Raw genomic sequence first — 12,949 nt, forward strand, 5'->3', positions numbered from 1 at the left:
CAAACCTTTACGTCCAAATGTCTATAAGGAAAAAAAAAAAAATCAATCCATGTGGACGCCTCAAAGGCCCTCAGAACTAGGGAAGTTTTGGTAATTATCATTTCCTCTTCTTCTCAAACCACCTCTCTTCCTCTAAGATACTACCTACAAAGCCAGCTAAGTGACGATTTCCTTTCCCTTCCTCCCAATTAGTACCAAATCTTAATATTTCTACCTTCAAGTTTATAAATAGGACATAGAATCAAATCTACTCCCCCTCCTCATTTTCTCTGCTACTGTATACAGAAGAAGATATGGGGAAGGCTCGGTTTCAAACGCTTCCATAATTAGACAACCTTAATCTCATTTCAGAGGAAGGCAAATTTTTTTTGACCTTTCTAGTAACATTTCTCACAAGGTCTTCTTTATGTCTAGGTTGTAAGAACTTTTCCAACTTGCTTCTAAAATATTAATTATTTATGTATCCATCAAACTTGTCCATTTCCATTGTATTTCACCCATTCAGGACAAAAGTTTCCTTTAAATATCTGCAAAGCTGCCCACAGGGAAACCTTGTCCTTAAAGTAAAAGCACATTCCACCACAATATATTCAATATTATTTCATGCTTTTCAAGTTACCTTTTAAGCTTTTAAGTGGAAATTCTGTCTCAATGGACCAATTACCAACAATCTATTTCTACATATAATTATTGTTCAGTAGCACTCCTCTAATTATTGAATAAAAACAAATCCTAAGGGAGTTCTCTGCACCTACAGTACCCTTAATCACTTGTACTTATATTCTCCAAAGCCCACCTCATCTTGCCCATATACCCCTTGGTTCACAATTCAACTGCATGGCAACAGGATTTAACTTTCCTCACTAACTCCAGCATCTTCATTCACTGAACAAATATTATCATTCTGGGTTTTCTTGGTCTAGTGACCAAACTAAGTTTATATCAATTTTCAGCAATACAGAAAAGAGACAAAACCTTAAATTTCAAATCTATACTGTAACCCTCACCACTTAATAGTAAAGGAACAGACTTGTAGTCAAGAAATAGCTCTAGTGTTTCTTTTTAGCCACTGAATCCTTCCTTGTTCATTTTGTGTTAAAGTTCGAGTTTGTTCAGAAGAGACTCTTCCGTGAGGTCATAAAAATTGAGAAACTTTGTACAACACAAACAGGTAAACAGGACTACAAAAACGATGAGGATGGAGTGAAAACTGACACCTTGAGAAGTTGTACAGTAAAGTACTTACAGAAGGGAGCCTGCTTCCCTCTCTCTCTCTTTGCCTGCCTCTCTGTCTACTGTGATCTCTCTCTGTCAAATAAATAAATAAAATCTTAAAAAAAAAAAGAATAGAGATTAAAGGCAGTGTCTGTGAATAGTGAGGAGATACGTACATTATGCTGCACACAAGGTACTGATGTCTAAGAGATGAAAGTTCCTATCCTCAGGCAGAGAAGAAAAGTCCAAGTGCTGTAGCAATGTTAGAGACATAGTACTTCTGGAAAAGAGGAAGTGCAACCAAGTGGATCTAGGGCATACAGAAAGAAGTGGTTCTAGAAGATGAAACCTGAAGAACAAGTAGGAGCATGGGTGGGGAAGAAAGGTCACTTCCCATATGGAAAGGGGAAAAGTCCGCATGTGTAAAGACTCCAGACATAAAAGAGTTTAGGGGATTCTCAGCTGTTTGAGCAGAGTACAGAGTATACACAGAAGATTGAGCAGAAATGAGATGGAACATGAGATTCAAAAAGCTAAAGCATGGAAAGACCTTGCATGAGATCCCTGGATTCTGAGGTTCTTGGTCACTACTGTGTATCGAGAACCTAAGACTGTGCTTGCCACTTAATAGGTTCCAATTCTAAAATTAAATATGGGGGGAGAGCGTGTCGACTTCTAATGATTATCCCTATTGTTTCCTACACAGAACTCCTATAATGGTATTTTGACAGATGCTTTACCAAAGAATACAACAGAATTGTCTCACCTATCAACCCTGATTTCGAGGAACCCCCAAAATGTTTGCCATCAACTGCATCAAGACAGCACTATTATCAAGCATCATCCCTTGTCTTTACTCCATGTTAACCTGGAGAGCTCCCTGAATAAACTTCCCTATTGAGATGAAAACAAAAAAACAAAATAAAACAAAACAAACAAAAACCAAAAACCAAACCAGTTCCTTTTAAGGCACCGCAAGAGGAAATCTGGCCCTGAATATATAGTTACTTCAACTTACGAAACCATGTCTAAATAGAGTATACTTCACGCCTTCAAACATTCATACCACTTTATTCCTTGTCCCCAAAAATGTGTTCCTCTGCTTGCCTAAGTAAGTATATAGGCTGATATTCTGCCAACACTCATAGCAGAGCTTTGAAAGTGGCCTGATTATTAATTAAAGGGCCATTTAGTCAACCACAATCTAAGTTTTTAAAGAAAGCCTGGAAGTGGTGGCCTCCACTGATACAAAGCCCCCAGATACAAAGCACTATATTCCATCACTGAGGCAACTGTCACCAAATCTAGAATAAAACTGTCTTGATAAAATAATTGAGTGAAGGAGTCACAGGGTGACTTTTCACCTGGAAGAGCTACACTCTGTCTATCCTGATTCCTTTGAATTAGGCCCAAAGTTAAGAAAAATATGAATCTTCACTGAGTTTCTTCCTCCCTCATTTCTCCCTCAAGATGAGTTTTATTTTATTTTATTCCAAGTTTTTATTTAAATTCAAGTTAGTTAACACACAGTGTAGTATTTGTTTCAAAAGTAGAATTCAGTGATTTATCACTTACATATAACACCCAGTGCTCATTACAAGTGTCCTCCTTAATGCCCATCACCTATTTGGCCCATTATCCTGCCCACCTCCCCTCTACCAAGCCTCAGCTTTTTTCTATAGTTAAGCATTTCTTAACTATGTCTCCCTCTCTCTTTTTGTCTTATAAAATTTTACCTTCCTTCCCCTATGTTCCTGTTTTGGTTCTTAAATACTACATATGAGTGAAATCATATGGTATTTGTCTTTTTTTTTTTTTTTTTTTCTTAAAGATTTTATTTATGGGACGCCTGGGTGGCTCAGTTCGTTAAGCGGCTGCTTTCAGCTCAGGTCATGATCCCAGCCTCCTGGGATCGAGTCCCACATCGGGCTCCTTCCTCGGCAGGGAGCCTGCTTCTCTCTCTGTCTCTTCCTGCCATTCTGACTGCATGTGCTCGTGCACTCTCTCTCTCTCTGAGGAATAAATAAATAAAATATTAAAAAAAAAAGATTTTATTTATTTATTTGTGAGAGAGAGAGAGAGAGAGGGAGAGAGCAGGAGCAGTGGGGACAGGCAGAAGGAGAAGCAGGCTCCCTGCTGAGCAAGGAACCCAAGGTGGGACTTGATCCCAGGACCCTGGGATCATGACCTAAGCTGAAGGCACAGGCTTATCCGACTGAGCCACCCAGGTGTCCCTCTCTGACTTATTCTGCTTAGTATATTGCACTCTAGCTCCACCCATGTCATGGCAAATGCCAAGTTTCATTCCTTTTGATGGCTGAGTAATATATATACCACAATATAATATATATAATACATCCTCTTTATCCATTCATCACTCAGTGGACATTTGGGCTCTTTTATAATTTTGCTCCCATTAGCTTCTATAATCAAAGAGCCCTAATGTCTCCAGACCGAGGCAGCTTATGCTATCTTTTTGGTATTTGTTCTCTGGGAAAAGACTTACTAACTTGGCTACAAATAGCAAAGGCTTGCTTTAATCCACCACTTCCTCTCCTGATGTATTATTTTTGAAGAAAATGCTTTGAAAATTTGCACTTTCTTGTAGGCAATGAATTATCTCTTCCACTGTCCACTTGGGAAATGTATACACGGATAAAATATTTAGGCTACACATTTAGTAAGTCCAGAAATTTGCTGAAACTAACATGCCAGAGGCCTTTTTGTTTTATCACCTTCCCATGCTAAAATTTTCAAAGTTTAGATGGTAGAGAAATGCCACAAGGAAGCCCACAGAGTCATCAGTAGGATCAGCATATTGCAAATAACCAACTCTTTCTTAAACTAGCTCTAGGCCAGCCATAACTTATACCAAGTTAGGGACATATCAGGTAGTACAAAATTCAGTCTCTAGATACAAGTGGGTAACAAACAGAAGATAATATTTAAGTTAGGGCACAAACATTATAAATGTGTGCGCTCTGAGATGGTCTCAGGTACAAAAAGTTAATGTATACCACCTGGCAACGTACAATCATCAGGGAGAACAGTTAACTAGATCCCAGCCAAATGAGGTGGGAAATGCTCCATGAAAGCAGCATGAGCACTTAAAAGTGGAAGGGCAACATTCAAAACCAAAGGACAAGAACTGAGGCAAGAGAACTCATCAACTATATCACAGTAGTAACAATAATAGCTACACTATGTCAGGCACTGTGCACAGTGCCTTATACACATCATTTTCCTTTATCCTCAAAACAACTCACTAAGTTAGATATTATCATTCACATTTTTCAGATGAAGAAGCTGAGACTAGAGATGTTAGGTAAGGTGCCCCAAGTGACAGACCTAGTAAGGGCTAGTAAGTCTTGGCTTCCTAGTCCATCATCCAGCATCAACACAAGTAGGTCTCCTTCTCCTACAGATGATGCTTGTCACAACGCTTCTGCGAACGAAGTCACATTTTCAATGCCAATTCTAAAAAAACCCGCTTTTCTCAGTAGGACCATAATTGACGTTAACTCCCAAGTTCACAGACAATCCTAAAACAAACTTAAATAGGAGAAGGAGGAGGTAGGTTAACTAGTTTTCTGAAGGCCAAATCTTCTCGTTTTTCTATCTGCTATTGCCAGTCTGTGGGACACCTAAAAATGTAAAAGGAACTCTTACTATGCTTTCAACCACCACTTATGTCTTGCATCTGGAATATTCTTTCTCAAAGTTTTTCCTTCTCAATCTCAAAAAGTCGTTGTGAGGATTAAGTCAAAATAAGTCAAGTGGTTACTAGAGTTAGACTCAGCGAAATGAACTATTACCGACATGTACAAGTGTATAGTAGGATCCGAAGCTCGATGGCTGGACACATTGGAGACCCAACTTGGGGAGTATCACCTTACTGGAAATAGATCAATTTATGGAAGGATAAAAGAGGGCAGAGAGCTCATTTAAAAAGGAACGAAAAGCCCCAGGACTAAATACTAGAAAGCATCTTCATGGGGCAAATGAATGGAAAAGAAACGACTAATGAAATTCCAAAGAAGCTGTACAGGTATATTACGCTGGAAAGGGGCATAAGAGCGGAACTTCCGCTATTTTCTAATTAACTACAGTTCATTACTCCCACTCCCACCGCCTGGAGACCCGACACTAAAGAAGGGCCTTGGGAAGGCCAAACGACTGGAGAAGCTCTAAGTAATCCGCGCCGACAGGACAAGAGGCCCAGCTAAGCGCTAGACTTCCGCAACAAAGACACCGCGGAGAGACACCTCCAGGAGCCTCACCAGGGAGCTAGGTTCGTCCGCGCAGTCAGGGCCGCAGTTCACGCTCGCACTTCCCACCCGCTCAGACTCCTCCGCCCGACCGGCTCTCACACCTCGGCCTCGCGGGCCCCCAGGCGTCTAGAGGAAAGCCACGCATATCCTGGCGCTGCCGACGGCGGTCCCAGCCAGGCGGCATCCACTCCTGGTCCCCTTTAAATTCCCACCCGTACCGACAACCCGTCAACCCCACTTCGGTTGGCTGCCTGAGGCGAGTCTAGAGTTCGGTAATTACCTGGAGCTACACCGCGCCGCCATTACACCGGATTCACGTCACTTCCCCTTCCCGGTCCGACGTACGAGGAAGGCGGTACGTGAAATACATTAAAAACCTGACGCTAAATTCACTTCAAAACGTTATCCTATTAACTTACTTTAAATGTTCTTTCGTGATACCAAATTTAGAGCAGCTGGTCTGGCCTTAATTTTCTCTTTCCAAGATTGCGACAAAAGAGAAGTTAACTCAAACTACAAAGTCCGGCATTCACCGCCTGGGAGGGCGGAAATGACGTCACAATTGTAATCTCCCCCCCCCCTCCCCTGGCTGTGAAGATCGCAATGTACGGCGGGAATTGTAGTTCTTGATAGGAGCCGGGGACATCCTGGCGCTCCTTTGAAGACTGGTAATGATGAAGTTCTGGCAAAATTTACTCTAAAGCTAGTTCTCTACAGTTGGCAAAAAATAGACCTTTCTAGTCACTTTTATGTGAAAATATTAAGTAACAGACACCTTTTTCAGACTCTTCAATAGTTATATGAAGAATCTATATAAGAGAAAATGTCAGAAGCGTTAAGTATCTTTAATGTTCCAAGATTTCAAGCCTACGGGAATGGAAGAATATTGGACCACAAACAAAGTGAAGTAATGAGGAGAAGCTAATTTTGTAGAGAGGATGATGCCTCTGTTTGAGTTTAAGGTACCAGGTGGCAAGACATCCCAAGGGTAAGGAGACTGGCCTGCCAACTTGGAAATAGCAGACGGTGCAGAGATCAGAGGTAATCAGTGAAATAGTTTTCTTAGTCTTTACAGTAGTAACAAAATCAAAGCTCAACTATTTCTTACTGTTTTAAAAATTATCTTTTGCTATAGCAACTGTATACATCAGGCCTGGTTTCTCCGAATATTTCTCTATTAGAATCTTAGAGAACTTAGGTTACTGACCCTTTCTTTGAGTGGGAAGAGTATAGCAATTACGGATAAAGACACTGGAGTGGGCCTACTTATGTTTAACTCTTTCTACTTAGGTACTCCTGGATAATTTTTTCTTGGGCAACACTGTGTGCCCAATTTTCTGTTAGGTAGGGAAAAAAATTAGTACCTACCCCATAGAATACTTTCAAGAATTGAATTAGTTGATACGCTTGTTGTATGTGACTTAATTCCTACTACATAACAGTATTATCTATTCTTTTTCATATTTAACATATTTGACCATAGTTAAAGCACATTTTTGTGTCTTTAAATATTTAAGTGAATAGATTTCAGTTGTACCAACACAGGACACAGGAGCTGAATCTGATAAACATTTGTATCTGTATCTCAATAAAAAGCACAATACCACCCTTACGATTATCAATAGATATAAGAAAGTTAGAGTTGAAACTAGGGGAGTTAGATGGAGCTGGACAAGACAAGTTTGTCCTTTCAGAATGTGCTTCAGGAAGCAAACTGTGATACAGGTTTCAGAATGTCAGATGGTAAAAGGAAAAGGGAGGAAATGGAATTGGACACGGGTAACTCCAGAGCAAAGATGAAGAGTCCTACACTGTGATAAAATGGCTCAGCTCTCGTAACACATTCTTTGTTCAGTCATTGGCTGGAGCCCCCTTAAGAAAAATGTGGCCTCAATTCAAAACCTGAGATGTGCTTGGAAGTGTTAGCAGTTGAAATGGGTCACCTAACCACACTCCTAGCAGAGTTTTTTCTTGAAAAGGTATCTGAGCCGAGTATCTCTTTTCAACTGTCACAGTCCACTGCTTGCATCATTCAGATCCACTCTGTATATACACTTAGAGAGTAATTCCTCCAGAATTCCAGTGTCCTCTCTTCCTGAAGAGAAACTTAGAAAAGTTAGTAGAACAAACTACAGTCCCCATCTTTGCAGGTGGCCTTGAGCCGTCGCTGAACCTTTCTCCTCCACTATTCATTCTAAATTCCTCCCTCAGCTACCAGTTCTGCTGGTCTCAGTAGTTAAACTGGTGGTGTGAAAACCCTAGTTCCTGAGAAATTTGAGCCCCTATTAATAATTGTCTTCTCATGCAGGTGTTGCTGTACTTGCCTATTTATAGTTGCTATTGGGCAAGGTAGCACTAAGAGATGCCCAAGTGGATCACCTGTGTGCCACAAACATCTTCTTACCTGTTCCTGTTATGTAACATCAAGCCTACATTCTCCTCCTGATCAGTGTTAACCTCTCCTACCAGGGTGTTGAGTCCTCTTTTTGCCTACTTGTCTCTGAACTCTGGAAGTTCAGAGTGCCTATGCAGCAGATGATGAAGCTTATTTCATCTTGCTGTGTCCTTTCATATAACAAGAATATAACATCTTTGGGGAGTAGGACCTCTAATTCCACAAAGTGCAAAATTGCAGGAATGGGTTAGTGGGATTGATCGTAAATGGGGCTAATCCCGTTTTAATCCCTTGTCATGTTGACCCATGTATTGTTCCTATTGGGGACTTTAGCCCATATCAGAGTCTCCTGCATCCTGGGGAACAGCACCTCTTCCTTGTATTGTCTCCTGTTAGGTGCTTGAATTTTACCCTCAGCAGTGTTCTTAGGCCTCCAACTTCTGGAAAATGCAGCATGTGATATAACTAGTGGAACCCATGGTCACAGGCACCCTCCTACACTACCTTTACTGTGAAGTGATTACCTGGTTGGATGCTATATTGTATTGTATTCCACGTCTGTGAATCCAGCATTGTATAAGTTCCCAAATAGTGGTGCTGGATAGACTGGTGGGTATGAAGTGTAAACTCATACCCAATATAGCTAATCTATTCCCATGGGTTGGAACTCCTGCCGCTTCCAGGATGAAAGTTTTCAACATGGTCAACTTGCCGTGGAACGGCTAGTTCATCTCCTAAAGGAGTGAAGACGTATTAGAAGCTCAACATTGCATTCTTTTGCTGCCAGAATGTGCAAATGAGGCAGTAGGTAGGTCACCTATAGTAAATGGGCTTCATGCTCATGGGTTCCATACATACACTCCATTTTTGTCACCATGACCATTTCACTCAATTGTTTATTGTGCCATCACTGGAGTGGCCACAAACAAAGACAGGCTAACATCAACTAGATGAGTAATTTGGTTTATTTGGTTGTTTAATACTTATTCCATAATGTATGCTTTCTTGTGGATATTGATGTGTGTTCAAAATATCTTCACACTTTTGACCCACAACAATACTCATATCCACATACATGTAGCCCTTTAAGATCGCTTTGTCTGCAATTTTTTAAATCTCTTTCTTTTCAGACCTCTGACCAGCCAGCCAAACTTTTTGCCATTTCCTGTTAATCTATTTATACTCTGACATCAAGCCATTTTTCCTTCTCATACAAAGTGGATTACCAGTTGCACCCCCTGAGGCTCTACCCGTTAGGAAGCTTGTCCCACTGCTGTCTTCGAGGCAATTTGAGAGTGAGGCTATGTTATAGCTGCTGTCCAGTTTCAGGTTTCATCCACAGACTCAACTGATTCAGCTGTAAGCTAAGCTCAGACATTTTCTTTCTTCAGCTTATTGTTCAAGACACCATCCCTACCCCATACAGCCATCATTGCAAGCTGAGAGAGGGGTGTTGATGCAACTGAAGGGTGACATCAAGGTCTGGACTGTCTGTTGATGTGAATTGTTTGTGCCTTCTCATCTTCTTTGCACTCTATCCCAAATAGAATACTTTCATCTTATGAAGAATTATGGCGGGACCTTGCAGAATTTATGACATGATGGGTTCAACAACACAAATTTCATTTTGTATCATTTAGTGTCCCATGGTCAAATATTCCCTTTTCTTTTCCCAGTAGCATGCTGAGATCTAATTTTTTTTTTTTTAGGAATTCTGGGCTCCTGAACTGTGATTCTCCTACTATGATTTCTATAAACTCCACAATGGGTCTTTTTCTAAAAGTGGCAACTCTTAACACCCTAGAGTGTGCCAGATCCTACACCACAAGTGTCAAGGCCGCTTGTGCCACCACTTCAGACCTGCTGTAGAGCTCTTTTGCCAGGTTGTAAAGCTGGCAGGTTTTTATGTCACTTGGCATGAAGGCCCAAAAAATATTCCTAGATGTGGAGTATGTTGCTTACAGAACTCAAAGCACCCTCTTAGGCACTATGCTTTTTTCTTTCTTGTAGGGGATACAAGAGGCAGCAATTTATGTTTTACTTAGAAGGAGATGTTCTAGCACTCCTCAGAACCCTGGACATTTAAACCCTTTGATGAAGGGACAGATCCCTGATTCTTCATAAGTTTAATTTCCTACTTTTTGGAGCACGAACCTCCAGCATGCTAGCCACTTCTTGCTTAGCCTGTTTAATCAGCATGATGTCATTGATGTAATGGATCATTTTGATACCCCACAGGATTTTCAGGTGATCCACATCTCTTTGGACTATATTATGAGAGAGAAAGAAGAGTTAAAATAGCCCCAGGGCTAAACTGTCAATGCATATTGTTGCCTGTTTATTGCATTTGTATATTAATATTTCTGATTGTATTTATTGATGGCCATATAAAAGAATCCACTATCAAAATTGGTGGTTGTGTACCTCAGGCCATATTATCCTGCTTTAAAAATGATAGCTCAGCATGGCAGCTGCAGTTGGGATTGCTACTTTGTTTAGCTTCCAGTAGTCAACAGTCATTCTACTAATTTACCTGGTTTCTACAGGCCAGAGTATCAAATTAAATGAAGGTGTGATGGGAACTACTGTTCCTGCATCCTTTATATCTTTAAGGGTGTTGTTAATTTCCACCATCTTCTGGCATTGTGATATTATTTTAGATACACTCTCTTAGCCAGGAGAGACAGTTTCAAAGATGTCTGCTTGGTCTTTCCCACTGTGACAGCTCTTACTCCATAGGCCAAGGACAATAAATGGAAATGACTCCAAATGTGAGGTATATATATTCTAATTATACACATGGGGTTGGGTAAATGACCACTGAGTTGATCTGTGAACCCAGTCGACACGGTGTGAGCCACATTTTGGCCATAACTCCATTTGTTACTTGGCCTGCATATGATTCCATTCTGATGGTAGATAATTTGGCTATTTTAAGTAATGCTACAGTAAATGTAGGTAGGGGTACATACATTTTTTAAAACTAGTGTTTTTATATTGTTTGGTAAATTCCCAGGAGTAGAATTACTAGTCATGTGGTAATTTTATTTTTTAATTTTTTCAGGAACCTCCATCCTGTTTACTATGGTGGCTTCACCAATTTACATTCCCACCAACAGTTCAAGAGGCTTCCTTTTTCCTTCACAGCCTCACCAGAACTTGTAGTTTCTTGTGTTTTTGATTTTAGCCATTCTATCAGGTGCAAAATGATATCTCATGTGGTTTTAATTTGCATTTCCCTGATGATGAGTGATGTTGGTTATCTTTTCATTTGTCTTTTGACCATTTCTGTGTCTTCTTTGGAGAAGTTTCTGTCGTCTACCCATTTTTGATGAGATTATTTGTCTTTATGGTGTTGAATTATATAAATTCTTTATATATTTGGATATTAACCCTTTATTGGATATGTCATTTGCAAATATATTCTTCCAATTAGTAGGTTGTTTTTTAAATTTGTTGGTTGTTTCTTTTGCTGTACAGAAGATTTTTATTTTGTTGTAATCCCAATAGTTAATTTTTGCTTTTGTTTCCATTGCCTAAGGAGACATATCTAGAAAAATCTTGCTATGGACGATGTCAGACATATTACTGCCTGTGCTGTCTTGTAGGATTTTATGGTTTCGGGTCTCACATTTAGATCCTTAACCCATTTTGAGGTTTTTTTTTGTGTAAGGTGTAATAAAGTGGTCCAGTTTCATTCTGTTGTGTGTAGCTGTCCAGTATTCCCTATAGCATTTGTTGAAGAGACTGTCTTTTTTCCCATTGAATATTCTTGCCTTCTTTGTCAAAGATTAATTGACCATACAATTAGTGAGTTTATTTTGGGACCTCTATTCTGTTCAATTGCTCTTTGTGTGTTTTTGTGACAGTACCATACTGTTTTGATTACTACAACTTTGTAGTACACCTTAAAATTTAGAATTGTAATACCTTTGATTTTTTTTCTTCTTTTTTAAGATTGCTTTGGCTATTTGGGGTCTTCTGTGGTTCCATACAAATTTTAGGGTTATTTATTCTGGTTCTATGAAAATGTTGTTGGTATTTTGATAAGGATTACATTGTTGGGTAGTATGGATATTTTAACAATATTTGTACTACTAGTCTATGAACATGGAATGCCTTTCCATTTGTGTTGTTTTACATTTCTTTCATCAATGTCTTTTCTTTTTTAATTTCTTTTCAGTGTAACAGAATTCATTGTTTTTGCACCACACCCAGTGCTCCATGCAATACGTGCCCTCCTTAATACCCACCAACTGGCTTCCCCAACCTCCCACCCCCCCCCCACCACATCAAACCCCTCAGATTGTTTTTCAGAGTCCATAGCCTCTCATGGTTCACCTTCCCTTCCAATTTCCCCCAACTCCCTTCTCCTCTATATCTCCTTATGTCCTCCATGTTATTTGTTATGCTCCACAAATAAGTGAAACCATATGATAATTGACTCTCTCTGCTTGACTTATTTCACTCAGCCTAATCTCTTCCAGTCCCGTCCATGTTGCTACAAAAGTTGGGTATTCATCCTTTTGATGGAGGCATAATACTCCATAGTGTATATGGACCACATCTTCCTTTTCCATTCATCCGTTGAAGGGCAACTTGGTTCTTCCCACAGTCTGGCGACTGTGGCCATTGCTGTTATAAACATTGGGGTACAGATGGCCCTTCTTTTCACTACATCTGTGTCTTTGGGGTAAATACCCAGTAGTGCAATTGCAGGGTCATAGGGAAGCTCTATTTTTAATTTCTTGAGGAATCTCCACACTGTTCTCCAAAGTGGCTTGCATTCCCACCAACAGTGTAAGAAGGTTCCCCTTTCTCCACATCCTCTCCAACACACGTTGTTTCCTGTCTTGCTAATTTTGGCCTTTCTAACTGGTGTAAGGAGGTATCTCAATGTGGCTTTGATTTGAATCTCCCTGATGGCTAATGATGATCAACATTTTTTTATGTGTCTGATAGCCATTTGTATGTTTTCATTGGAGAAGTGTCTGTTCATATCCTTTGCCCATTTTTTGATATGATTATCTGTTTTGTGTGTGTTGAGTTTGAGAAGTTCTTTATAAGT

General features: G+C 40.0%; 1 protein-coding gene across 2 annotated transcripts in view; it reads right to left on the bottom strand.

The window, feature by feature from the left end:
• CWC22 (CWC22 spliceosome associated protein homolog) overlaps positions 1-5,844 on the bottom strand; it is a 58,744-nt gene extending 52,900 nt beyond the window's left edge. Inside the window, exon 1 of one of the 2 annotated variants that reach the window (XM_059394275.1) lies at positions 5,767-5,844. The gene's annotated coding sequence lies outside the window, so the exon portion shown is untranslated. Of the gene's footprint in view, positions 1-5,495; positions 5,704-5,766 lie in introns of those variants that run through there. The other variant, XM_059394274.1, reaches the window with a different exon arrangement.
• Positions 5,845-12,949: the final 7,105 nt, after the last annotated feature.

Source organism: Mustela nigripes, chromosome 3 (genome assembly GCF_022355385.1).
Source record: "Mustela nigripes isolate SB6536 chromosome 3, MUSNIG.SB6536, whole genome shotgun sequence".
Classification (NCBI taxonomy): Eukaryota; Metazoa; Chordata; class Mammalia; order Carnivora; family Mustelidae; genus Mustela; species Mustela nigripes.